We start from the raw sequence: 26,064 nt of genomic DNA, 5'->3' as shown, positions 1-26,064 counted from the left end.
GCCACTGTACATACTTATGGTACTGTATATATAACTAGAAATGCTGTTCATACACTTTCAGACTGATGGGAAGGTGAAGTCTTTCATGAAGGACTGTTCTTGTGAAACTTCCAGCTGTGTCTTGTAGATCCCAAGAGTTTTGGATAATCACCCACATGTGGTATTACATTTGCTTATAATGGGTAACATGGAAGGTCCAAAAAAGTTAAAATTACACTTAATTTGACCTGCAGCCATGGGTAATAAGCAGAGGAGATGGTTCAGATACCTCCATTTTACACATTTGCTTCTCTATTTAAATGGATTTTTTTCATAGCTCTTGTACCTAAAGGCAGTGAATATTCTGGCTGTAACATCAGCTGCAGAAGCAGCTGTGACTCCAACTGATTTTCTTCCCTGGGGTGAGTATAGCAACAAGATATTTAGATTTGGTTTTTGTTTCACCATAAGCACTTACAAATTCCTGACTTTTAAATAAGTTTTATTTCTCAGGACACAAAATTTGAGTAGTATCCTTAAGATACTAGCTTGCTTAAAGAACAAGATGTCTGATTTTCCAATATCTCTTGTACCTGGTGTCATTATTTACACCTGTGCAAATCAGAATGGTAGCATTCTACACCCACTTTGCATAAATGTAAATGAGGACATACAGTTCGAAACCATGAGGAATTAGTCCTGTTGCATCTGTTCCTATACCACTGAAGTCAGAGGGAGTTTTACTATTGACTTCAACAGGAGAAAGATTGGGGCAGTTGTTCATTTAATAGGAAATTTAGGACTTGTGGATGGTGATAGGTTCATAAAACACTGGAAACAGGCATTTTCTAAGGGCAAATCTACACTACCAGGCTACATTGATGCAGCTAGAGCAATGCAACTGTGCCACTGTAGCGCATCTGGTGAAGACATGCTATGCTGATGGGAGAGAGCTCTCCCATCAGCGTAATTATTCCACTTCCGCGAGAGATGGAAGCTATGTCAATAGGAGAGCATCTCCTGCCGACCTAGTGTGGTGTGGACAGCGCTTAAGTCAATGTAACTTACGTCACTTGGGGGATATCTTTTTCACACCTCTGAGTGACGTAACTTACATCGACTTAAACAGTAGTGTAGACCAGACCTAACCAGATAATAGGGACAGTACAGGCAATGGCAGTCCAAGTTCCCCCACATTTTGCTGTCTGTGTGCCTCAAGTGTTCTAAAGAGTAAAGTGTTTCAGGAGGGAGAAAGTGGTTTATTTTCCATGCTGATAAACTCCTTGCTGAGACAACTAGAGATGGCAATTGTTCATCTTGGTTTGCAATACAGACACCTGTCTAGTAGGAATCATCATTGCTAGCTAACATCAAAGACCACTATAGAGCTATCATGAAAAAGTTAATTTAAGTTAATATTTATTAGGAATAAATTTGAATGACTGACCTCAAGGTGAAAGGTAGCAAATCCCCTAACATAGTCAGTCCCGGGAATGGCTACCTTAGGTTAACAGTTGATATTTTTTTTACATGAGATTCTTTTCTAGTTCAGAAAAGAGAGAGCAAGGGAACAGGAAAACAAAACAAAACAAAAAATAAGGAAACTGCTTAGGGGAAAAAGAGAGACAGCATGGATAAAACTACATGATCCTTAACTGGTATGAAAGGAAAAGTCTGCCCTTATCTCAGTCAATAAAGATGCAAACATTACATTACTAATTAGATGCATCTGTCTTCTATGTTCTGCTCTATTACTTTGTCACTGCTCCAGATTCTGGACTGCATCCCCTAAAGGTGAAACTATCAATACATCTCTCCTTCCTATGCCCTCTAATTGCTCACCTTGCTGGCTATTCTAAAATCTATGTTCCTAATACATGCCTTTCCATGTTTTGGTCCCTCAATTTCCACTCCTTATAGTCTTAAAAGAATATAAGAGAGCAATTTAGAATTCTCCACTTTTCTGATCTCTTACAACTTCATTAGTGTCATACCCTTTTCATGTTTTCTTAACATATTGTGAATTTTTAGCAAAATATTTTGTTCCGCTGTCACGATGTGTAGAATAATGACCTTTTTGATCTGATTAAATGTTGCAATCCATTCCAGTGGATTGGTAGCTGGTTCCTACAAGAAATCCAGACGCCTGCTAATTGCCCTATTATCTGCAAAACTCCAAGTTACTAATATTCAGCTTTAGACACTTCTAAACCAAGCAATCATTGAGTAATTTCCACATCACTGATCCTATCTTATGCCTTAGGGCTGGTCTACACTAGAAAGTTAGGTATGAAAAATTCAACCCCCTGAGCGACATAGTTAAGATGACCTAAGCCCCAGAATAGACAGCTCTAGGTCAACAGAAGAATTCTTCTGTCACCCTAGCTACCACTTCTCAGAGAGGTGGATTTATTACAGCAATACAACAACCCCTTCCGTTGCTCTAGTAAGTGTCTACACTACAGCATTACAGCTGTGCCGCTGTAGCGCCTCTAGTGTAGGCCTACCCTTAGCATGTAGTTAAGTGTTACAACCAATTTGCTGAAACCTGAGAAGATAACTATCTAGTACTAGTTTCAATTTTGGGTTATCTTATGTGATTAACTTCATGCACCTACCTCTTCCACCATTATACGTAGGTAAATCTGTGCAAAGAATTTTTTTTTCGGTCAACTAAGAGTGAATACTAGACTGAAATTACCTTTTAAAAGTACTTATTCTTCAATTAGTAAGCATAGGAAGAATGATCTTGTGGTTAAGATATTGGAATGAGAATAAAAATGTTGGTTTCTATTCTTCACTGTGCCACAGATTTATGGCCTGATTCTCCACTGCCTTGCACCTTGTGGGGCAGATTTACCCCTGCGCTGGCAAACAGACACAGAAGAGGCAGTTTGTGTCTCTTCTATTCAAGGTCATAGAATATCAGGGTTGGAAGGGACCTCAGGAGGTCATCTAGTCCAACCCCCTGCCCAAAGCAGGACCAATCCCCAATTAAATCAATTAAATAGGTAGAGGGTGTGCATGTGGGGGAGGGGGGAAATCCAGTCCTCATTGAGGCTAGGCCCCCAGGGAGCTTTGCAGGAGTGAAGAATCACTTGAGCACTCCAATCCAGAATAGCTCCTGTGCCCAGGATGGCTGTGGAGGAAGCCTAGAACCCTCCTGCACCACAGATATTCCCTGAGGGCACCTACATTCAAGCTAGCTAGATACAGTGACTGCAGGGAAACAATAAATTGGTTCTAGATTATTTATATCCACTTGTGAAAAGTAGGTATAACTCACTACAAAATCAGAAAGATAAATTGTTTTATACCACTTTGCACAGGTGGAAATGAATACACAAATGTAGCAGACCACAGAAAATCAGGCCACCTGTCTTCCCTTGACGCAATAATGTGACAGATTTTTGTTACCAATTTGCCTGAAGCATCAGGTGATCAGACTGAGGCCACAGGATCGTTAAGGGAGGAGATGACGGAACACACCAAGTGTTTAAATTTTAAAGCTTTATTGATAAAATAATAAAATAACAGCAGAGTGTGCTGGAAATGCTTCCACCTCACTTAAAGGAAGGAAGAAAGCATTAGTGCCCCAAGCCCTAACCCACTTTCATACTCACATACACCCGACCCAAAGCTGGCCAAGCCTGGGTGCAACGTAAGAAGAAGACGGGGGGGGGGGGGGGGGGAAGGGTGGTCAGGAGTGCTGTCCTGGGCCCAGGTCGTCCGAGGATCCACTGTGATCTTCAAGTTGCTCCAGCTTTCAGGAGGGTTTTAAGTCCCAGGCTCCTTTGGGGTGTGCTTCGTTCAGGGACCTTTGCTTCTGGTACCCTCTGTGCCAGTTCAAACCAGCTTTCCATGGTGTTTTTAGCTTTTTTAAAACACCCTGGCTCCAGGGACGCAAGGCTTGGCTCCCCCTCTTGCCGTTTTGCCGGTGTTTTTAATTTTTGCAGTTTTAGACCTTGTGGTTTTTTCTGTTTTTTTTTTTGCTGGCCTTACTTGCCTTGCTTGTTATGGGCTGGCTTTGCAGGTCTGTTTAGTTTAATTTTTCTTTTTTAAGGCTGATTGGTGGATTCCAGGCCCCCCTCTTTCTTGGCAGGCAGCCGAGAGTCAGATGTGTGCCGTGGCCTTGAGCTGGCTGGAGTCAGCGTCTTATTTTCGGCCCTAGCAGGAGCGTGGAGTTAACCTGTTTTTTGCTCTTTTCCGTCCCCCATCCCGTCCCCCCCGGGCCTCTCGCGACCTGCAAAAAAATCCTCAATTTCACACTCACTCACACCTTTGACCCTTTTCAAAATACCCTACAATGCTTGCAACAGCGTTAGCAATATACAATGCTGATCTGCCTTCCCCAGGGGACCCTTTGAGAGAAGGGGCCATCAGGGTGTAACAATAAAAGGTTAAGGCTTAGACCCACAAAGAGACTTAGGCATTGCAATGTTCAGTGTTGCAGCATATAACTTTTAGGTGTCTTGAAAAACTGCAATCCAAAAACCCTGTGTTAGGTACCTCGGCTCCCTATACAATGCATGAGGAGAGAGAAGTGCCTGAGAATGGGATCCACAAATGCTAGTACGCTAGGCAGAGAGCCTGCTACACTAGCCAATGGGAGATGCTCATGAGGGGGGTGTGTCCTAAGCACCAGCCTTCTCATAGAGTTAGGGACCTAAATCCGGGCTGCAGGGAGACACGTATCTTTGCTTGCGATCCACAGACAGCAACCGCCTTTCCTGTAGTCAGATAGCTTAGGTGCCATTTCTTACAAGAATGAATTAGATGCCTGCCTTACTTGAGACGTGAAGCAAGGCAGGCATCTAATTACTTCCCAGAGCTTAAGAAGAGCTTTGTGTAAGCTCAAAAGCTTGTTTCTCTCACCAACAGACATTGGTCCAATAAAAGATATTACCTCACCCACCTTGTCTCTCTTATTTCATACAAAACAGCTGCGGGAGGGAGGAGACAGTCTCCCTTATAACTAGCAAAAAGAAAAGGAGTACTTGTGGCACCTTAGAGACTAACCAATTTATTTGAGCATAAGCTTTCGTGAGCTACGAAAGCTTATGCTCAAATAAATTGGTTAGTCTCTAAGGTGCCACAGGTACTCCTTTTCTTTTTGTGAATACAGACTAACACGGCTGCTACTCTGAAACCTTATAACTAGGGGTCTACTTCAACTGAGGAGAAATCACACATTTTTTGCGGGTTGGTCACAACATAAATAGCAAATTTCGCAGATGTGTTCATACAGCATACTTACACAAGTATTGTACTTTAATACTGTTACCTTTGTAAGTCACCCTGAACAAGGCAGTTGGGTAAATAAATAAATTAATAAATTATTTATTAATAAAGTATAATACTCAAAGTTGCACGTAACGCTTAGAAATAGACATTGATGCTTACCTAAATAAAAGTATGTTTTATTTGTTAAAAGTCAGCATGCAGAATCCACCAGCAGTTGCAGTTGACAGCTTCTGACTCCATGGGGTGATACCTATCCATACATTGAGATCACATGTTTTGCATACATGGAATTGGTAGGAATTGTAAGGCAGCATTGTGCTGGCTCGTAGAGATTTGGGAACCGATCAGAAACAGGCATCTAAGCATTCTTTGACAAAGGTGAGAAAAGCTTACGTTTGTTGTCATGATCTTTCTTCCATCCAGGAGATGCTTGAATTAGCTCAGGGTCAAAACATAGAAAAGGCACCCGATTTGGGTCAAAAATACAAATAGCACTCAAAAAATAGGCAGCTGGTTGTTTAAACCGAGGTTGTGACTGATCATACCTGTAGTTTTAGTTTAACTTTTCTGCTATTGATTGGAACACTTCTGATCAGCTCTATCACTTTGTTCTATGCTTTGTGAATCAAGGGGGCCGTTTAGGGATCTGGGGCAGAAATTGGGGATTGGTCCTGCTTCAAGCAGGGGGTTGGACTAGATGACCTCCTGAGGTCCCTTCCAACCCTAACCTTCTATGATTCTATGATTCTAAAACCTGCCAACTTTCAAACCATGTTAGAAGCTGTATGAACTGGATTGCATTCTCAGCCATGAACTTCACCTGGTCTTCAATGATGCTCTGTTTTAAAGAGATCAGGGACTTTAAGCAAAGACTGTACCTGGTGTGATTTCAAGCTCCTTAAACACAAAATTGCCAGTAATATTTAATATTCTTTGCATGGTAAGCAACTGCATTAAATCATAAATTCTACCCTGTAATCACTGGTTCAGATGGAAGCAACACTGATTGGCTACCATTTGATTGTCCATGGACTCCCTGAATCACAGTTTACGGCTTGGACAATGCTTGAATATTTTTTTTGAAAGAAGAAACCAGCATATCCACATCAGGGAAATGTGTGTGCCAAATATCGCTGGCCATTGAAAGAATGCGTGCATTACAGGTAACATGAATTTCATTGGGCATCATTCCCTTGTAGTACATCAGAGAAAGTTTTGCACATGTATATTGTTATCAGAGAGAAATGCAGAGACCTTGTTGAAATCTAAGCCATAGTTTACAATAGCCTTTATTACAGCTTGCGATACAGTTGAAAAATTTACCAACTCAAGCTAAACAGGCTCTATTAGGAAAATGGGCGTAGTCATCTTTCCAGGTACAAATAAAATATGGAGTATGCATTTATGCTGTGCATCTGTTGCTTTGTCAGCAACAATTGAAATGGAATCATGTTCCGCCAGCACAGATTTTGTAGACTGAACATGCTTTGCAATTACTTTTGTTAGATAATCTTGGTGAAGCCTGTTTGCACACAGGAAAATGTCAGCATTTGGTACATCACTTAGTTTTGGATTATCGATTTTTTCTAAAGGTATGTTGGCAGCAGTGACCAGTAGCTCCACTGTAGCTCCTGTTTTTGGTAAACTACTTTCAGTTGTTCTTTTAAACGTTATGGACATGGTCTCTTGCTTTTTGTTCTCCTGTAGCCTTTGCACATGCTTTTCATTCAATATGTGATTCAGACTCAAAATGGAGATCGGTCGTATTTTTCAGAACAAATCCAGAGTCACGTTGCAAGATGAACAAAACAATTTACCAACGTCTGCATGTAAGGTTCTTACTTGGTACTGCTTCACATGATCCAAAGCTGAAATGTTTTTTTCTTTTTTTGATTTATTGTCAGCCATCTTGATATGCAACGATCCTTTCACTCAACCTGATGACTGTCATGCTCACTTATCTTCATAAATGTTGACACACTCTCAATCATGACGCCATGCCCTCTTTAGTCTAAATCATGCAACTTGTCAAACACTCTCAACCAACCATCCACTATGATGATTAGAGTGATATCACATGATTATAGTAAACTGTTTTTTCATTGTGGTAATCACAGAAGTTTTGCAGCATATTTTATGAATAATACATATTTTTATTTTGAAGGTTAATTTTGCAAATGGTCCCATATTTCATGAATTCCATGAAATCCACAAAATCACAAATTAAGTAGGCCTCTACTTATAACCAGTAGACCAGTGATTAGAGTATTCACATGGGATGCATAAGACCCTGGTTCAATTCCCCTCTCTAGCTGCTGAGGAGAAGGGAGTTGAACAGAGGTTTCCCACCTCTCAGCTGCACTATAGTAATTCGCTCTCTCTCTCTCTCTCTAGCCCAGTGCATGTTTAAATTATTTATACGAAGTGGAACGGCTTCAACAAGAGACATTGAGAGAGACCCACATCTGAATATCCTATAGCCTGGTAGCTCTGAGCATGCCTACCAAATCAGGCCCACCTATATCAGCAGGTGAAATAGGTTGATCAACACCTATATCCACCTGGTTTGAGGACTGCACTGGTGTTTAGGCATGAGATAGGCACCCAGATGCAACTGAGCAGCATTTTCTCAATCACAGTAGTACCTAAATCTGGGTTATAGGTGTGACGGGTTACCCCCCCCTTTCTGGGGTGCCACATGATGTACTGGGGTACCACTGAGCCGACCGGTTTCACCAGTCTAGGTTCTCTTACACTGCCCTGCTGAGCCAGGCCCTCAAACCTTCTCCAGCACACACGCAGGTAGGGCCATACTCGGCTACAGAAAAACACAGACACTGAGATCAGCTCTGCGTGGGAAGACTCAGCTTGGGAATTGCCCAGTACTCAAGTGCACACCCCCTCTGGAGTGCTAGCCCAAAATTGTATTGTTTGTACTGCACAGAAAATGGTACATTGTAAGCTCATGAAATTTTGCTCCCTCCCTCAATGTGGAAGAAGATATGCACAGCTTCCCCCCCCCTCCAGTTATGAATTGCACAAACTGGTTTAGAGAAAACAAAAACAAGTTTATTAACTACAAAGGATAGATTTTAAGTGATTATAAGGGATAGCAAACAGATCAAAATAGATTACTGAGCAAATAAAGCAAACATGCAAACTAAGCTTAATGCACTAAAGAAACTGGCTATAAGTAGAAAAATGAGGAGTACTTGTGGCACCTTAGAGACTAACTAATTTATCTGGGCATGAGCTTTCGTGGGCTAAAACCCACTTCATTGGATGCATGCAGTGGAAAATGCAGTAGGAAGATATATATACACAGAGAACATGAAAAAATGGGTGTTACCATACCCACTGTAATGAGACCAAATAATTAAGGTGGGCTATTATCAGCAGGAGAAAAAAAACCTTTTGTAGTGATAATCAGGATGGCCCATTTCAAATAGTTGACAAGAAGGTGTGAGTAATAGTAGGGGGGAAAAATTAGCATGGGGAAATAGTTTTTATTCTGTGTAATGACCCACCCACTCCCAGTCTTTATTCAAGCCTAATTTAATGGTGTCCAGTTTGCAAATTAATTCCAATTCTTCAGTTTCTCGTTGGAGTCTGTTTTTGAAGTTTTTTTTGTTGGAGAATTGCAACTTTTAGGTCTGAAATTGAGTGACCAGGGAGGTTGAAGTGTTCTCCGACTGGTTTTTGAATGTTATAATTCTTGATGTCTGATTTGTGTCCATTTATTCTTTTGTGTAAAGATTGTCTGGTTTGGCCAACCCTGTAGTGTCAAAGCAGCCATAAATCCTCAGGAAGACTTCCCAGGAAGGTGGGAGATTAGCATCTTTAATGTCCTATTGTTCTCCCTAACGGCCCATCCAGACTGCATTCTGTCTGGTGAGCGTTCCCCAGATGTAAACCCACTTGTAATTGTTACATAGTCAATATTCCTAACTTTAGATACATAAATGATACAGGTTTCAGAGTAGCAGCAGTGTTAGTCTGTATTTGCAAAAAGAAAAGGAGGACTTGTGGCACCTTAGAGACTAACAAATTTTTTTGAGCATAAGCTTTCGTGAGCTACAGCTCACTTCATCGGATGCAGGTAGCTCACGAAAGCTTATGCTCAAATAAATTTGTTAGTCTCTAAGGTGCCACAAGTACTCCTTTTCTTTTTATAAATGATACATGCATACAAATAGGATAATCATATTCAGTAAATCGTAATCTTTCCAACGTTAACTCACAAGACCCATCTTCCATAAAATACATCCTAGATATACTATAATAATCTTATAACAATATTTCTCTGAAGAATATGGGGAGTAACGTCACAATAGGCCTAAGTGATTTGTTCAGTTACCCATCTGTGCAGTGGGGATAATCTTTTTACCTCATACCCATGTTGTGAGGAGAGTCAAATGAAGCCAGAGGTACTATAGGCCCCCTTTCACAGAGTCTTACCTCCTGGGGTTATGTGAATGGATCAGAATTGAAGCTTTCATTTAAAACAAAAATTCTAGCCCTTATGATTATGAAGAAAAGCCTCAAAATGTGAATGAAGCACAATCAATATATTTGTAACCCTTCTGCCTGTCAGAGTTGGCAGCAACAAGGGCCGGGTTCAATATCTAGGGGATCCATTCCAATAACACAATGCAAACTGGCTCGAGCCCCCACCCAGTGACCTGGGACAAATATATACCACCCCTGCTGGGCACCTCCAAGAGGCAATACTTCCCCTCTTGCAAGCACATAGTCTGAGTGTAGCAAAAAGCCTTTTAATAACAGAGAGAAACAATGTGGCATTATGTTGGGGAAACACCACCAACAGGATTCATAACACAACCCATGAGCAAAAAACCCACCCCAAGCAAATTGGGGCATGCCCTTTCCCTTTGGTTCTTGAGTCCAGCAACCTGAAATCACCCAAAGTCCCAAAAGTCCCTGTCCCTGGTCAGGGCAGTCCCAGAGTTCGAAAGTTTATCTGCAGAGCTTTACCTCCCAACCTGGGTGGAGATGGGGGCGGGGGTAAGAGGCACCTTACATGATCTGAAGCTGACCGCCCCACAGCTCCATAGGCCTTCGCTCCGCTCCGCCAGCAGCCCCATGAACTGCTTCGCTCAGCTCCGCTCTGCGGCCCACAAGCAGCTCCCGCCGTCCCACGAACTGCTCCACCAGCCGGTCCACAAACTGCTCCGCGTCTCACCAGCAGCTCCCGCCATCCTATGAACTGCTCCACCAGCCTGTCCACAAGGCACTCCAGCCGTCCCGCAAACTGCTCCACAATATATCTTCAGGCTTCCCCACTACTTAACACAACGCTCAGTGATTTCAGCTCTTAGTCAGTTCAGCTCTTTGGTGAATTCAGCTTGTAGCAGGGGAGCCTCAGTGCTGGTGCACTATTAGCCCAAAGTGAGCTCAGCAGCCTGTAACTAGACTTCTAATGAAATCAAAATTAGCTCTGATATTCCACAGTGGAGAGAGGAGGAAGTGCAATTAGCATGTAAGGGCCTCACCAAGGGGCCCATGCCACCAAGTATTAATACTTGTCCCCAGCCTCTCTCAATTCACAGAGTTTTGGAACCCATGACCCTTGCCTAGCGAGTGCTACTTAGTTGATGGTGAGTCCCTCCATCATAACAAAAGGCCAAGTACAGTTCCAAGCACAGTTCCCATAATCAGGGTAATAACAATTTATTCTTCCTGCCCCAATAACAGAGACACTGGGGATCCCACAGCAGCCAAAGTGACCATTTGGGCAGCTTTGGCCTCATTCTAGGTGGGGTGGGTGTGCCTATGCAAATGAGATCGGCCCCTGAAGTTCTTTTCCACAACTTGCCACACCTCCCCACCAGATGTCAGGGTGGAGCTCATCCTGACACTGCTTACATATTGATGTTTGCCTGTACTGCAAATAACCTGAAAGAGTAGCTCTGAAGGGGTGAATTGCCTCCTGGAGGAATCTCTCAGGGCCATGGTATGCTAACAGTCCCATTTGCCTTTATCAAGCCCTAGTTATGAGGCTACATTCATCAGGGTTTGTGTTCCCATATGAACACCACAAGACACCTAGATAAATGAATTATTAGAAAACTCATTATATTACAGTGGTGAACTCATCATATTATAGTTAAGGTTGTGGAAATGATTCTTTATGTTCAGGCTTTATTAATTCGGCTGCAATATCTGCTTTGGTTTGAGGATTCAACTATGGGGAGATGTTTATAAGAGAGAAATGTACACATACCTACTGGTGTTTTTGTAAGAAGGTCAACACACACAGTGAGAGAGGAATGAAAAAAAAGTCTAGTACAGACATTCTGACTGATATTCCTGCATCCAAAACTGTAGCCATTTTCAAAAACTACTCAACCATTTTACTCATTCATCAGTATTTCCACACTGACATGTCAGATGCTAACATTTCAGAGTTACCTGAGAGCTATTAGTGTATTTTTATTAAAGAGATAAAGACCTGAAATATTAGATTAGAACCAACTGCGCATTTGTAAAATTATTGCAGAAATAGTGTGTGCAAAGCAATAGTTACTGAAAATTGCTGACTGTGTATTGACCCATATCTTGCCACTGAGCATAAAAGATTCAAAATCAGACTTGATAAGCAACTACTGTCAGAAATTATAGCTGCTTATGCCATTCACTTCTGGGACATAGCAAGTACATATGCATTCAGCAATCCCCAACAGTGAAAGCCAAATTCAGATTATAGCAACTTGCTTGTCATCTTCACTTAGAGGACAGGTTTTATAGGAAGAGAAGACTAGTCTTAAAGAATTCACCCATGGCCTGTTAACTTGAAATTTCAGAATGGCAAGCAAGACAGAGTCACTGAGCAATCCTTACGTGCACTCAAATACGAAGAGGATATAGAAATTTATTTATTTTAAATAAGCCTTCCCAAAACAGTGAAGTGAACCAAGTTAGGCACCTAGGGGCCCGGATCCACAAAAAGAATTTTAGGTGTCTAGAAATTCCCTGGAACAATAGTGCAATCCACATAGCATGAGTTAGGCACTTAGCCTCCCTATACAATGAATAGGGAGAGACAGGCTCCTTAGAATGCAATCCACAAAAGCCTGCATACTAGACACAAAACCACCTAAGCTAGCCAGTGGGAGATGCTGAAGAGAAGGTTGTGTCCTAAACCCTTTTTCTATCATGGAGTTAAGCACCTAAATCCAGGCTGCAGGAAGGTATCTATCAAAGGTGGTGTTAGCCCATTGGGGGACATAAACAGGAATATTTATGGGTACCTCCCCACACAACACATACTAAAAAAGCAAAGAGGCGGGGGAAGGCTTGAGCTGCTTGGGGCCATAAGAAATCGCTTAGTCTACTTATGCCTAGTACCAGTTAGGATGCCTAGCTCTGCTTGTGATTCATGAACGGGAACCCCCTCTCTTGTAGTCAGGCAGATTAGGTGCCTAAACTGTTTCTTATGAGAATGAGTTAGGTGCCTGCCTTATTCCAGACAAAATAGCTTGAGGTGATAGTGCTTAATTCCCCTCTCTGCCTGAAGAGGAGAAAGGGTTTGAACAAGGTTTCCTGCTTCTCAGGAGAGGTACGCTAACCACTGAGCTATGGGATAGTTTGAGAGAGAAGGGGGGCTCCATCACTCTCTTGTTGAAGTGGTTGCACTGTGTATAAATAATAAGAGTCATTGGACTGGACTCTGCGTCATCTACCTCCCAGGGGGATGCCCTGACCCATGAACTATAGATACATTTTCTCTCTGGGCTAATGACTTTTTTATTAGACAAAAATTGGTCTCAACCACTGATATTATGGCATAATATCGTGCCCACTATACATTTAAGTGCTAAAGACAGTGATGCAGAGATTACCATTTTAGAACATTTAAAATTCAGCTTCTTCTAATAGTTATTCTGCACATTCAGCATGCATATCAAAGTGGGATTCAAAACAACAAGAGCACAGACATCTTCTTTGCATCTCTCTTGACACCCCAAAGATTTCACACCACACCTGATCATGGAAAGTCTCCCTCCAGCATAAGATAATTGGCTAGGACTTTGTAACAGAGCGACAAATTTCTCCTTTTGTCCCACCCTATTAGAAGTGTAGGACCCTTACAGGGGTTTTCAGGTTAAACTAAAGTTAATTTATTGGGGTAAGTGTGGATTGATAGACTCTACCCTGGCTCTAAGGAAAGGAGCATAGGCCTCTAGCAGAAGGAACTAGAATCTGGAATACCTTCAACTATAAATTACAAAATTCCTTTTCATGTATGTTTTTAGTACTGACAACCTCAATGATTCATATTCATGAGATAGGCTTAAAAATGAGATTCTTTAAAAAAAATACTAAATTTGGGGTCTTCTTAGTTGCTGGCATGGGGGCTTGTAGGGATAACATTATCAAGCATTTCTTCACAATTGTGAGGCCTGGAAACTTATTTTTTTAAAAATAAAGCTGAGATCCTCATGTAATAACATGAGAGGAGGTGAGGCTTTCAATACTATGAGACTTGTGATAAAATTGTGAATAGGCAACACGGCCTTTTCTTTTCACCTCTGCTTGGTTATAGACATTTTTTTCCTCGAATATTGCCTTGAATGCTTGTTTGACTCCCAAAAGCATTTGAAGTTGTGAAAAGGGGAGGAGGAGAATACTTCCATGACAAAGCTATTAAGCTCTACAACATGGGTTTCATTTGCCATTGCCATACTAAAGGTTCCATGCTAAATATCAGAATTGACTACTTCTCAACACAGCTATCCAGCACAGATCTAACATGTTTTCATAGGCTGATATTTGAATGTAGTGAGGAAGTAGGGAGGAAAAAAAGAGATGGATGTGATCCATGGATTCTGGAAGATATGTCATTGACAAGTAAGCTGCAAGTTGACATAAAGAACATAAGCATACAATTGCTATGTTATGGGGGCTCGAGGGCTGCCTTTGGAAGACCAGCCTCCTTTGTTTCAGCTACCTGTTTTATCTGATTCTCCATCTTTAGGCCTGATCTATATTACCATAAGAATGTGCTAGGAAAACATTTTGAAGTAGGGTCAGCCAGCACAGTTTTGTCCCCTTCAGAGTATATAATAATAGTAGGGCTGTCAAGCGATTAAAAAAATTAATTGTGATTTATCTCGTGATTGATTGCACTGTTAAACAATATAATACCATTTATTTAAATATTTTTGGTGTTTTCTACATTTTCAAATATATTGATTACAACACAGAAGACAAAGTGTACAGCACTCACTTTATTTTTGATTACAAGTATTTGCACTGTAAAAAACAAAAGAAATCGTATTTTTCAATTCACTTCATATAAGTACCGTAGTGCAATCTCTATCATGAAAGTTGAACTTACAAATGTAGAATTATGTACAAAAAACCTGCATTCAAAAATTTAAAAAAATGTAAAATTTTAGAGCCTGCAAGTCCACTCAGTCCTATTTCTTGTTCAGCCAATCGCTCAGACAAACAAGTTTGTTTATATTTTCAGAAGATAATGCTGCCCGCTTCTTGTTCACGTCACCTGAAAGTGAGAACAGGTGTTCTCATGGTACTGTTGTAGTCGGCATCGCAAGATATTTATGTGCCAGATGCGCTAAAGATTCATATGCCCTTCATGCTTCCACCACCATTTGAAAGGACATGTGTCCATGCTGATGACGGGTTCTGCTTGATAACAATCCAAAGCAGTGCAAATCATCGCATGTTCATTTTCATTATGAGTCAGATGCCACCAGCAGAAGGTTGATTTTCTTTTTTGGTGGTTCAGGTTCTGTATTTTCCGCATCCAAGTGTTGCTCTTTTAAGACTTCTGAAAGCATGCTCCACGCCTCATCCCTCTCAGATTTTGGAAGGCACTTCAGATTCTTAAACCTTGGGTTGAGTGCTGTAGCTATCTTTAGAAATCTCACATTGCGTTTTATGAAATCTGCAGAGAAAGTATTCTTAAAATGAACAACATGAGCTCGGTCATCATCCGAGACTGCTATAACATGAAATATATGTCAGAATTAGGGTAAAACAGAGCAGGGTACATACAATTCTCCCTCAAGGAGTTCAGTCACAAATTTAATTAACACATTTTTTTTTTTAAACGATCATCATCAGCATGGAACATGTCCTCTGGAATGGTGACTGAAGCATGAAGGGGCGCACGAATGTTTAGCACATCTGGCACGTAAATACCTTGTAATGCCGGCTACAAAAGTGCCATGCAAATGCCTGTTCTCATTTTCTGGTGACACTGTAAATAAGAAAAGGATAGCATTATCCCCTGTAAATGTAAACAAACTTGTTTGTCTTAGCTATTGGCTGAACAAGAAGTAGGACTGAGTGGACTTGTATGCTCTGAAGTTTTACTTTGTTTTGTTTTTGAGTGCAGTTATGTAAGAAAAAAAATCTACATTTGTAAGTTTCACTTTCATGACAAAGAGATTGCACTACAGTACTTGTATGAGGTGAATTGAAAAATATTATTTCTTTTATCATTTGTACAGTGCAAATATTTGTATTAAAAATAACATACAGTTTAATTTCAGTTACAACACAGAATAGAATATATATGAAAATGTAGAAAAACATCCAAAATATTTAATAAATTTTAATTGGTATTCTGTTTTTAACAGTGCGATTAAAACTGCAATTAATCGCAACTAATTTTTTAATTGTGATTAATTTTTTTGAGTTAATTGCATGAATTAACTGTGATTAATTGACAGCCCTACACAATAGCTTTCAAAATTGTGCCCTGCCCACAGTGGGGGCAAAACTACCAGCTGAAACAGCTTTGTTTTTATTAAAAATGGTTTCCTTGTATATGCTTCCACATAACCGTCTGCACCCAGTCTTCCCCTTAGCTGTGGTTTTCATATTGAGTGGTTCCACTTTCTGATTTGACCTGTTCTGGCTACAGTCTTTAGTATGTGGATAACCCTTTCTGGTACATTCAGCTCTTTTGCTTGTGCTTTCACAGTTTCTACTGCCCTGCATATTTGGAGAGCTTTTTCTAAAGTTAAATCTCCTTCATGGAGCAGTCTCTCTCTTAACACATTGTCTTTAATGTCAGAAATGATTCTCTCTCTCACCAGAGAATCTGTCAACTCACTAAAGTCACAGATTTTACTGAGTTTGCTTAATTCTGTGACATATTGCTCAATCATCTCATCAGTTTTTTGCGTGCATGTTAAAAATTTGTGTCTATCAAAGGTTTCGTTCCTTTTTGGCCTTCCATGTTCCTCAAATTTATTCAGTATTTTACTTAACTTCATGCTTTCACCTTCTTCGAACTTAAAGTTGTTATAAATATCCATAACAACATGCAAAAAGATTTATGATTTCACTTCATCATTTTTCTCCTCTACCCCTATCACTGCTAAATACAATTCAAATCTCTGTCTGGAATTTTTCCAGTTCTCTTCAACATTGCCTGACAATTGCAGACTAGAAGGAGGTTGCATCACATCCATTTTGGGCTCTCCCTCCCTCCCCTATTGTGCTCACCAAATACATGCAAAAGCCTCTGTGCCTGGGGCTCCACTTGCTTCCCTGATGCCTCCCTTTGTTTTTGCTTTCAGTTGCAAACACAGGAGTTAACTTCAAAATGTCAGCAGTTTCCTTCTCACTTCTGACACCATGTAACGATTTTGGGGTTCATTAAATAACAAATAAAATGAATGAGAAAGGAATAAAAAAATTAATAAAACAAACTGGAGAGTTTCTGTAGTGAGTGGCTGCACAGAGCCATGCAGTGTTCCCAATCCTTACTTCCAGGGCACATCTCCAAAATCCCACACTCACAACACTGTCCCTTATGAGGGAGTGTCTCCAAATCACAATCTTCTCTACAGTGCTCCTATCATTGTAAATTCTTTTTAGCTAAACCATTTAATCTGAAAAGGAATATGAATGTCTGTGATGCTGCTATTCTTAGAGAGACACTCTGTACTGTTTTAGGTATTCTCAGATTTATTTTATTGGCAGCATGTGACTGAATCAATCACAGTATTCTTGATGGCTCCAAATATATAGTTATTTTTCCCACCATTCTATATGGTAAATGTTCCAGAATACTTGGCATGCTATTCCTCTACAGTAAACCAAGATGTTATATTCTCTCATCCACGTGTCAGGGCTGCTGCTATCAGACCAATCTTAAAGCATACAAAGATTCTAATCCATAGCAATTGGGGATCAAAGAATTGTAGGAATGAGTCTAGTGTGGAGAATGCTAAATTCATTGTCTCCATTTGTTTAGTAGAAGCAAAAAGAGATACTGTTCTTCTAACCCTAACATGAACATTCTATAATCCTGCATATGGTGCAGTTACAGGAAAACGGCAATGACTCCCTATGTACATATAACCAATAATCCTGAAGTACCACTCCTACTTGCTATTTCATTTGTCATACCACCATCCTTCACTGTCATAACTCCCAGTCTCTTAAATCTATTAAGAGAATAACATCCTGTCCTTGAATGCATCCGATGAAGTGAGCTGTAGCTCACAAAAGCTTATGCTCAAATAAATTTGTTAGTCTCTAAGGTGCCACAAGTACTCCTTTTCTCCTTCATCCTGTCCTTGGACATTACAATTTGTTTATTCTCAATAGCTTACACCTTAAAGTGTTAATGAGGGCCAGAATTATCCAACTTTTAAAAAGTTGATCACAGGAATTGTCTCAACCTTCTAAGACACTGAGTTCCTTATGTGGGGTACAGTATGTAGGAGTTATGTAAAATAGCATTTCTGTAATTTTTTTCAAAACATATTGCCTTTTACTTTCCTCAAATGACCCCCTTTTTGATGCTGTATAAACAGAACTGTCCTGCTTCTATTTTTCCTCTCTCCTTTTCAGCATTAATAGGGAACCACTTGCACCTCGCTAGAGTTCAGAGCGCCAACACTCAATATCATATAATAATAGAGGATATGAAAAGGGATTGGAGAACTGCAGAGGAAAAATCAGACAAAGGAATCATTAATGCATACCAGTGGTGGGCATTTCCGATGAAGCCCATCCCTAATGAAAGCCAAAATATATTCCCACATACCTCTTGAGGCTCAGGGAATATAGACAGTGGATCCGCACCTACCACACTCCTGCTGAATCTTCTCTCTAGAGCCACCAATAGTTTGAAAGCTATCTGAGGTCGAGCTGACACTCAGCTCCATTTGTCTCTCAGTGGTTACTGCACCTGCTGGAAAGACATTCCCTCTCCCAGTTCTTTCTGGCACTTGTAGTTCCCAAAAATGTGTAAGGTCAACTTATTCAATGAGTCAGCCTATCATATCTGCAGTACAAAAAATGATGCAGTACACAATAGTAGAGAGATCCCAAATTGTACTGAAACAGTGGTTGTCATTAGTTGTAAATTGGTACCAGTCCTAACATTTCTACACAGGTGCACCTGCTTTTCTACACTGGTGAACCGGAGTCTGTAATTAACTGACCCACACAAAGTGCCTACAATTTAAAGATGCTCCCAATTCTTGGGATACTAATGCTGTCAACTCCATTATTCTTTCTTTTAAATATGTTTATGTTCTCTCTTATTCATTTCCTTTCAAAGTAAATAATCCAAATCTTTTCAATCTTTCTTCGTATGAGAATTTTTCCATGCTTCTAATAACTTGCTGAAATCCATCTATTTCTGCACTATCCTTTTGTGAGATGGGATAACCAATACTACACACTATTCTAAATGAGGCAGAACCACTGATTTATGTAATGCATTTGTTTAATGCCTTATTGACATACACTATAACTTTAGAGTTTCAAAGCTTAAAAAAAGCCAGAAACTAAAAGCATAAATAACACAATAGACTTATGTTTATATTCTTTGACCTGATGTCAATAGCAAATTGTTCTATTAATTTACGTCTTATTCTTGTTCTTGTATTTTTTTTAATTAATTAATTGAAAATGAGAATATCTGACATCTTCTAGCCAACAGAAAATATAATGGTACATAAACATACTGGTGAGAAACTTGCACTAGTCGATTAAAAATACCTAAGCGAGACTGACAAACTTTTTAGACATCTACTGAGTAAATCTAGATCAACGCCTTGATCTATAAATCAGCACCCTATCTTCAATGGTGGTTGGGTGCAGGTACATGGGTTTGCCTGGACAGCCCTCACTGTAGGATCAGGCCCAAAAGGAAGAAACAAAGGATGTCGCTGAATTATGAGACACTTGCGATGAAGGAATTCCATTTGGGCAAATTCAATTTGGTATCCATTCTTCCAGCTTTGTTAATGCAGAAGTTTATCACCAATCTACCCTGCCTTTAGGTAGAGAAAACTCCAGCTCACAGGAGACAATCCCCTTTTGTCTCTGCTCTGGCTCCCAAGCAGAGAAAAAAAAAACTAACTGCTTTCAGCTTAAAACCTGCTTTCCAGCAGCCCAAAGGGAAAAAAAAATATTTCCTTTTAAAATCTGTGCTTCTGGTTCAAAAAAAATCTCAAATTGATCTCAAAATTATTTCAAGTTAATCCCACTGCTCTGCCACCATGTCAAGGTTCCTTCCCCCCTCAGAACTCTAGGGTACAGATGTGGGGACCTGCATGAAAACCCCCTAAGCTTATTTTTACCAGCTTAGGTTAAAACTTCCCCAAGGTACAAACTATTTTACCTTTTGCCCTTGGACTTTATTGCTGCCACCACCAAACATCTAACAGATATATAACTGGGAAAGAGCCCGCTTGGAAATGTCTTTCCACACAAAATCCTCCCAAACCCTACACACTCCCTTTCCTGGGGAAGGTTTGATAAAAATCCTCACCAATTTGCGTAGGTGAACACAGACCCAAACCCTTGGATCTTAAGAACAATGAAAAAGCAATCAGGTTCTTAAAAGAAGAATTTTAATAGAAGAAAAAGTAAAAGAATCACCTCTGTAAAATCAGGATGGTAAATACCTTACAGGGTAATCAGATTCAAAACATAGAGAATCCCTCTAGGCAAAACCTTAAGTTTCAAAAAGACACAAAAACAGGAATCTACATTCCATTCAGCACAGCTTACTTTCTCAGCCATGTAAAGAAAACAGAATCTAATGCATATCTAGCTAGATTACTTACTAAGTTCTAAGACTCCATTCCTGTTCTGCCCCCAGCAAAAGCATCACACAGACACAGACACAGACAGACAGAGAGAGAGAGAGAGAGAGAGAGAGCCTTTGTTTCTCCCCCCTCCAGCTTTTGAAAGTATCTTGTCTCCTCATTGGTCATTTTGGTCAGGTGCCAGCGAGGTTATCCTAGCTTTACAGGTGAAAGGGTTTTTCCTTTGGCCAGGAGGGATTTGAAAGGTGTTTACCCTTCCCTTTATATTTATGACAGGGGGCTTCCCTTGATATAGGGCTAGCAGAACTGTTGTATGCTACCACACAGCAGTCTCTGATGCAGAGAACCAAGGGTGAGAGGTTACTTTGTTGGAGCACACTGTACTCTAGCTACTCACTGCTGCTGAATGGCACTTAGGGAGTTAATGCAGGCAGCCATAAATCAGAGCAGCCCAGGCAGCTGCCTGCAGAAGGTAGGTGGGGAGGGATGGGTTGCCTATAGATATCTTGACTTCCACTGGCCTGAGTTGCACCGAGCCCAGAAACAGGAATGTTAGTTCTATAAAGGCAGAATGGATATTTTCAGAGTGTTTATGATGGTCAGAAGGTTCAGAGTAAGGAGACAGACCTGCTAAGGCTTACTCTTTAAGAGAGAGATTCACTTATTTTGAACTGAATTATTTTTAAAGGAGTTTTTACAATTTTCTCCACTGGGGAGGATCAATTTTACCAGGCCTATTTCAGAGAGATGTAAAATCTGACCCATTTAAATTGTCACCGCTCAAAGAAGCCTGCTTGTCTGATCCTTGGCACTTGGGTACAATCTGAAAAGTCAATGGTGATGTAAAGAAAAGAAGGGAAGAGAGCCTAGGGAGAAAAAGACAAGGTCAAATCTGCAGAATGCAATTTGTCAGAGTGTATTCACTATTATGGCCAACTTTTGTCATCTGCTCTATCTGGCTAGGCTGGTAAGTATCGTGAAAAGATCCTCTCCAGAAGATCTGAGTGTACTTGTCTAGAGACAAACCTAAATCAGTCAACACAGGATTATGCCTTAGAGTTGTAGGCTCTCTCAAGCTAGGACCATATACAAAAAAGGGGCTGCCTTTGGGACGGAGGGTAGAAACCAATTTGGCCACAGCAAGCCGCAAGAGTTAGGAAGGGGTGGTGGGAGTGCAAAACTTAGCCAAGGAGCTCAGAGCAAGCTCCACCTCTTGTGAAAACTGGTTTGGGATCTTTAAAGTCTCCGTAGAGCAGTCAGTACAGTGACTACAGAGGTCTTGTCATCAGAAAGCAGACACACAAGCTGCATGAAACACGTTGTATTTCCCTTGGAATTTAAGGGGCTTCTGAAATTTGAACTTGCGGCTCTGGGATTTTACAGCAGATGCTGAAACAAGTAAGTTATTCTCAGGGGCCCCAAGAAAGCCTTCAGGTGATTGCCTGAAAGACCTGGGCATTCCCACTGAAGTCGGTACAGAACTCCCACAGGGTGTGATGGTGCAGGATCAGGCCCCACTGGATACAGTGAGTTAGGCTGGCTTGAGAGACAAGGTGCATGAGATAATATCTTTTATTGGACCAGCTTCAGTTGGTGTGAGAAACAAGTTTTTCGGCTACACAAAACTCTTCTGCGGGTCTGAAAGGTACTAAGGGCAAGCCTACACTTAAAATGCTGCATCAGTGCAGCTTCACCACTCTAGCGCTTTAATGAAGACTTTATAAGCCAATGGGAGAGCACTCTCCCTTTGGTTTAGTTAATCCACCTCCCTGAGAGGCGGTAGCTATGTCGGCAGGAGAAGCTCTCCCACCAACATAGCACTGTCTGCATGGATTTTTTATACCCCTGAGCAACGTAGTTATACCAATATAGGTCTATAGTATAGACCAGACCTAAGAGTGTCAGAGCTAAATACAAGATTGAATAAAAAGTGTAGTGTAAGTAGCTAGCACGTATTCTAAGGCAGCATTTCTCAAATGTGGCCACCGTGACTGTATGCGGCCACCAGGGGCTTTTCTTGCAGCCATACCTTCCTGGTCAGTGATTGCGGGTGGGGGGGGGCAGCAGCCCCTCCCCCAGGGCCACCAACAGTTGTTAGGCCAGGGATGGGCAAACTTTTTGGCCCAAGAGCCACATCGGGGTGTGAAACTGTATGGAGGGCTGGGTAGGGAAGGCTGTGCCCCCAAAACAGCCTGGCCCCCGCCCTCTATCCACCCCCACCCACTTCCCACCCTCTGACTGCCCCCCTCAGAACCTCCAACCCATCCAACCCCCTCCCCCTGCTCCCTGTCCCTAGACTGCCCCGACCCCTATCCACACCCCTGCCCCATGACAGGCCCCCCGGGACTCCCATGCCCTATCCAACCCCACCTGTTCCCCGACCCCTGATGGCCCTGCCCCAGAACCTCCACCCCATCCAACGGCCCCCTGCTCCCTGTCCCCTACCCACCGGGACCCCCTACGCAACTCCGCCGCCCCCTTACCATGTCGTTCAGAGCGGCAGGCGCTTGCAGCCCTGCTACCCTGACGGAGCCAGCCATGCTGTCCGCACGGCGGGGTAACCATGGGGGTGGGGGGACAGCTGGGGTGGGGCTGGGGGCTAGCCTCCCCAGGCAGGAGGTCAAGGGCCGGGTAGAACGGTCCCATGGGCCAGATGTGGCCCGTGGGCCGTAGTTTGCCCACCTCTGCGTTAGGCCCTGCCTCCCTCTGGAGACACACAAGCTGGAGGAGCAGGCAGCCAGTGAGTTCCCCACCTTCCTGGGGTCGGTGGGGTCAGGCTCTAGCTCTGGGATGGCTGGTGGCAGCCATGGAGATTCAGGCTCCCTTTCCCAGGCTGTGCGACGGGCGGGCTCTGGTTCCGAGCTCATTCCCTACCCCACATCACCCCCGGCCTCTGCTACCTCCCCCAGGGCCCGATTGCCCCTGACCCCTGGTGCCTCCATACCCACCTCCCCCATCCAGGGCTTAATTTGTCCCTGGGCTTGCCGGGACTGAGTAATTCTGCTGTGAAAAGTGATATTTGTATGTTTGCTAATAACACTTTTCACAGCAGATTTAGTAGCTAGCAAGTCTTAAAAAAAACAAAAAAGCAAAAGAAACAACAAGAAAAAACAAACAAGAACATGCAAAGCACCTTATTTGTGTTTCTATTCTGTTTAGGTCCAGTAAAGAATAGCGACAACTGTACACTATTTTTATTATTGAGTCCATCCTACATAAATAAATTACAATGATTTGGACACATATATGTGCATATTTGTTTTTCCTAAAGTTAATTAAGTATTTTGGGAAAAATTATCAGAGTGGCCACCAGCAAGAGTTGGTAGCCACACTCTGAGGTCACCAAAAATTTTGTTGTGAGAACCCCTGTTCTAAGGGACCATACAAGGTGAAGTGGCCTGTTAACACCTCTGTAGTCACAGGACAAAAATGGGGGTTAGTGAGTTACAGATTGTTGTAATAAGGCACATATCTAGTGTCTTTATTAAAACCAGGATTCTTAGTGTCTAGCAAAGTTATGAATTTAAGCTCCCAGGCTCGTCTTTGAAAGTGTTGTGCATGTTTCCTTTGAGGATTAGGACTGAGAGGTCAGATATAGAGTGATCGCTTTGTGAAAAGTGCTCACCCACAAGTGATCGTTTTCTTGTGCGAGATCAATCAAGAGCATAGTGATTGTCTGGTTTCACCCACATTGTTCTTATTGGTGCATTTAGAGCACTGGATGAGGTACACCACATGTCGTGATAGGCACTTATAAGACCATGGCCCATACTCCATGGGGACCCTTGTGACTGGGTGCCAGGGTTGGACCACACTGAGAATGCTCTCAGAGCAGACAGCAAGAAATAGGGAAGACAATCCCCAAAGCTGGTGATTTATTCTATAATTAGGTTCACCAAGCCAGTAACAAAAGAGCTTCTGCAGTACCACACTGGTTAACCAGAAGCCAAACGCAGTCCCCTTTAGGCATTCCAGCCCTTGGCTCCAATGCAGACAACCAATACAGTGAGATGTTAATGCAAACCTATTTCACCATATGTGAGTTTCTTACTAATCCTAAAAAGAAAAGGAATACTTGTGGCGCCTTAGAGACTAACCAATTTATTTGAGCATAAGCTTTTGTGAGCTACAGCTCACTTCATCGGATGCATTCAGTGGAAAATACAGTGAGGAGATTTATATACACACAGAACATGAAAAAATGGGTGTTTATCATGCACACTGTAAGGAGAGTGATCACTTAAGATGAGCTATTACCAGCAGGAGAGTGGGGAGGCGGGGGGGAAAGCGGGGGAAGAAAACCTTTTGGAGTGATAATCAAGGTGGGCCATTTCCAGCAGTTAACAAGAACGTCTGAGGAACAGTGCGGGGGGGAGGTAATAAACAAGGGGAAATAGTTTTACTTTGTGTAATGACTCAACCACTCCCAGTCTCTATTCAAGCCTAAGTTAATTGTATCCAATTTGCAAATTAATTTCAATTCAGCAGTCTCTCGTTGGAGTCTGTTTTTGAAGTCTTTTTGTTGAAGAATAGCCACTTTTAGGTCAGAAATTGAGTGACCAGGGAGGTTGAAGTGTTCTCTGACTGGTTTTTGAATGTTATAGTTCTTGACATCTGATTTGTGTCCATTTATTCTATTGCGTAGACATTGTCCGGTTTGGCCAATGTACATGGCAGAGGGGCATTGTTGGTACATGATGGCATATATCACATTGGTAGATGTGCAGGTGAACGAGCCTCTTATGGTGTGGCTGATGTGATTAGGTCCTATGATGGTGTCCCTTGAAAATATATGTGGACAGAGTTGGCAACAGGCTTTGTTGCAAGGATAGGTTCCTGGGTTAGTGTTTTTGGTGTGTGGTTGCCGGTGAGTATTTGCTTCAGGTTGGGGGGCTGTCTGTAAGTGAGGACTGGCCTGTCTCCCAAGATCTGTGAGAGTGAGGGATCATCCTTCAGGATAGGTTGTAGATCCTTGATGATGCGCTGGAGAGGTTTAAGCTGGGGGCTGAAGGTGACGGCTAGTGGCGTTCCGTTACTTTCTTTGTTGGGCCTGTCCTGGAGTAGGTGACTTCTGGATATTCTTCTGGCTCTGTCAATCCATTTCTTCACTTCAGCAAGTGGGTATTGTAGTTTTAAGAACGCTTGATAGAGATCTTGTAGGTGTTCTTCTCTGTCTGAGGGACTGGAGCAAATGCGGTTGTATCTTAGAGCTTGGCTGTAGACAATGGATCGTGTGGTCTGGATGAAAGCTGGAAGCATGTAGGTAAGTATAGTGGTCAGTAGGTTTCCGGTATAGGGTGGTGTTTATGTGGCCATCGCTTATTAGCACTATAGTGTCCAGGAAGTGGATCTGTTGTGTGGACTTGTCCAGGCTGAGGTTGATGGTGGGATGGAAATTTGTTGAAATCATGGTAGAATTCGTCATCTGGACCCATGAAAAAGAAGCCCTTGAGGAATTCCACCATGATTTCAACAATTTCCATCCCTTGTGCTCCTTGGTTTTTTTGCTGATACAGACTAACACGGCTACCACTCTAAAACCTGTCACCATGATAGATAATATATGCTTATAAACAGGATAATCATATTTAGCAAATCATAACCTTTCAACTTTGTATAAAGATACACTTTGTATACATTTTGTTGCGATTGTATACACAGATAGCAACACTGATACAAGTGGTAATTTTCAACCATACAGCATCACAGACCCCACTGTGAAAGAAATCTTACCTGAACCATCTCTTCTGCCCTTCAACCCCCTAAC

General features: G+C 41.8%; 1 protein-coding gene across 1 annotated transcript in view; it reads left to right on the top strand.

Moving 5' to 3' along the window:
- SAMTOR (S-adenosylmethionine sensor upstream of mTORC1) overlaps window positions 1–26,064 on the top strand; it is a 124,593-nt gene that overhangs the window by 27,420 nt on the left and 71,109 nt on the right. The gene's annotated exons all lie outside the window — the stretch shown is intronic.

The sequence above is a fragment of the Natator depressus genome, chromosome 1 (assembly GCF_965152275.1).
Source record: "Natator depressus isolate rNatDep1 chromosome 1, rNatDep2.hap1, whole genome shotgun sequence".
In the NCBI taxonomy this organism is placed as follows: domain Eukaryota; kingdom Metazoa; phylum Chordata; order Testudines; family Cheloniidae; genus Natator; species Natator depressus.
Note: the sequence above shows the minus strand (reverse complement) of the source record. Positions and strands in the feature narration are given on the sequence as shown.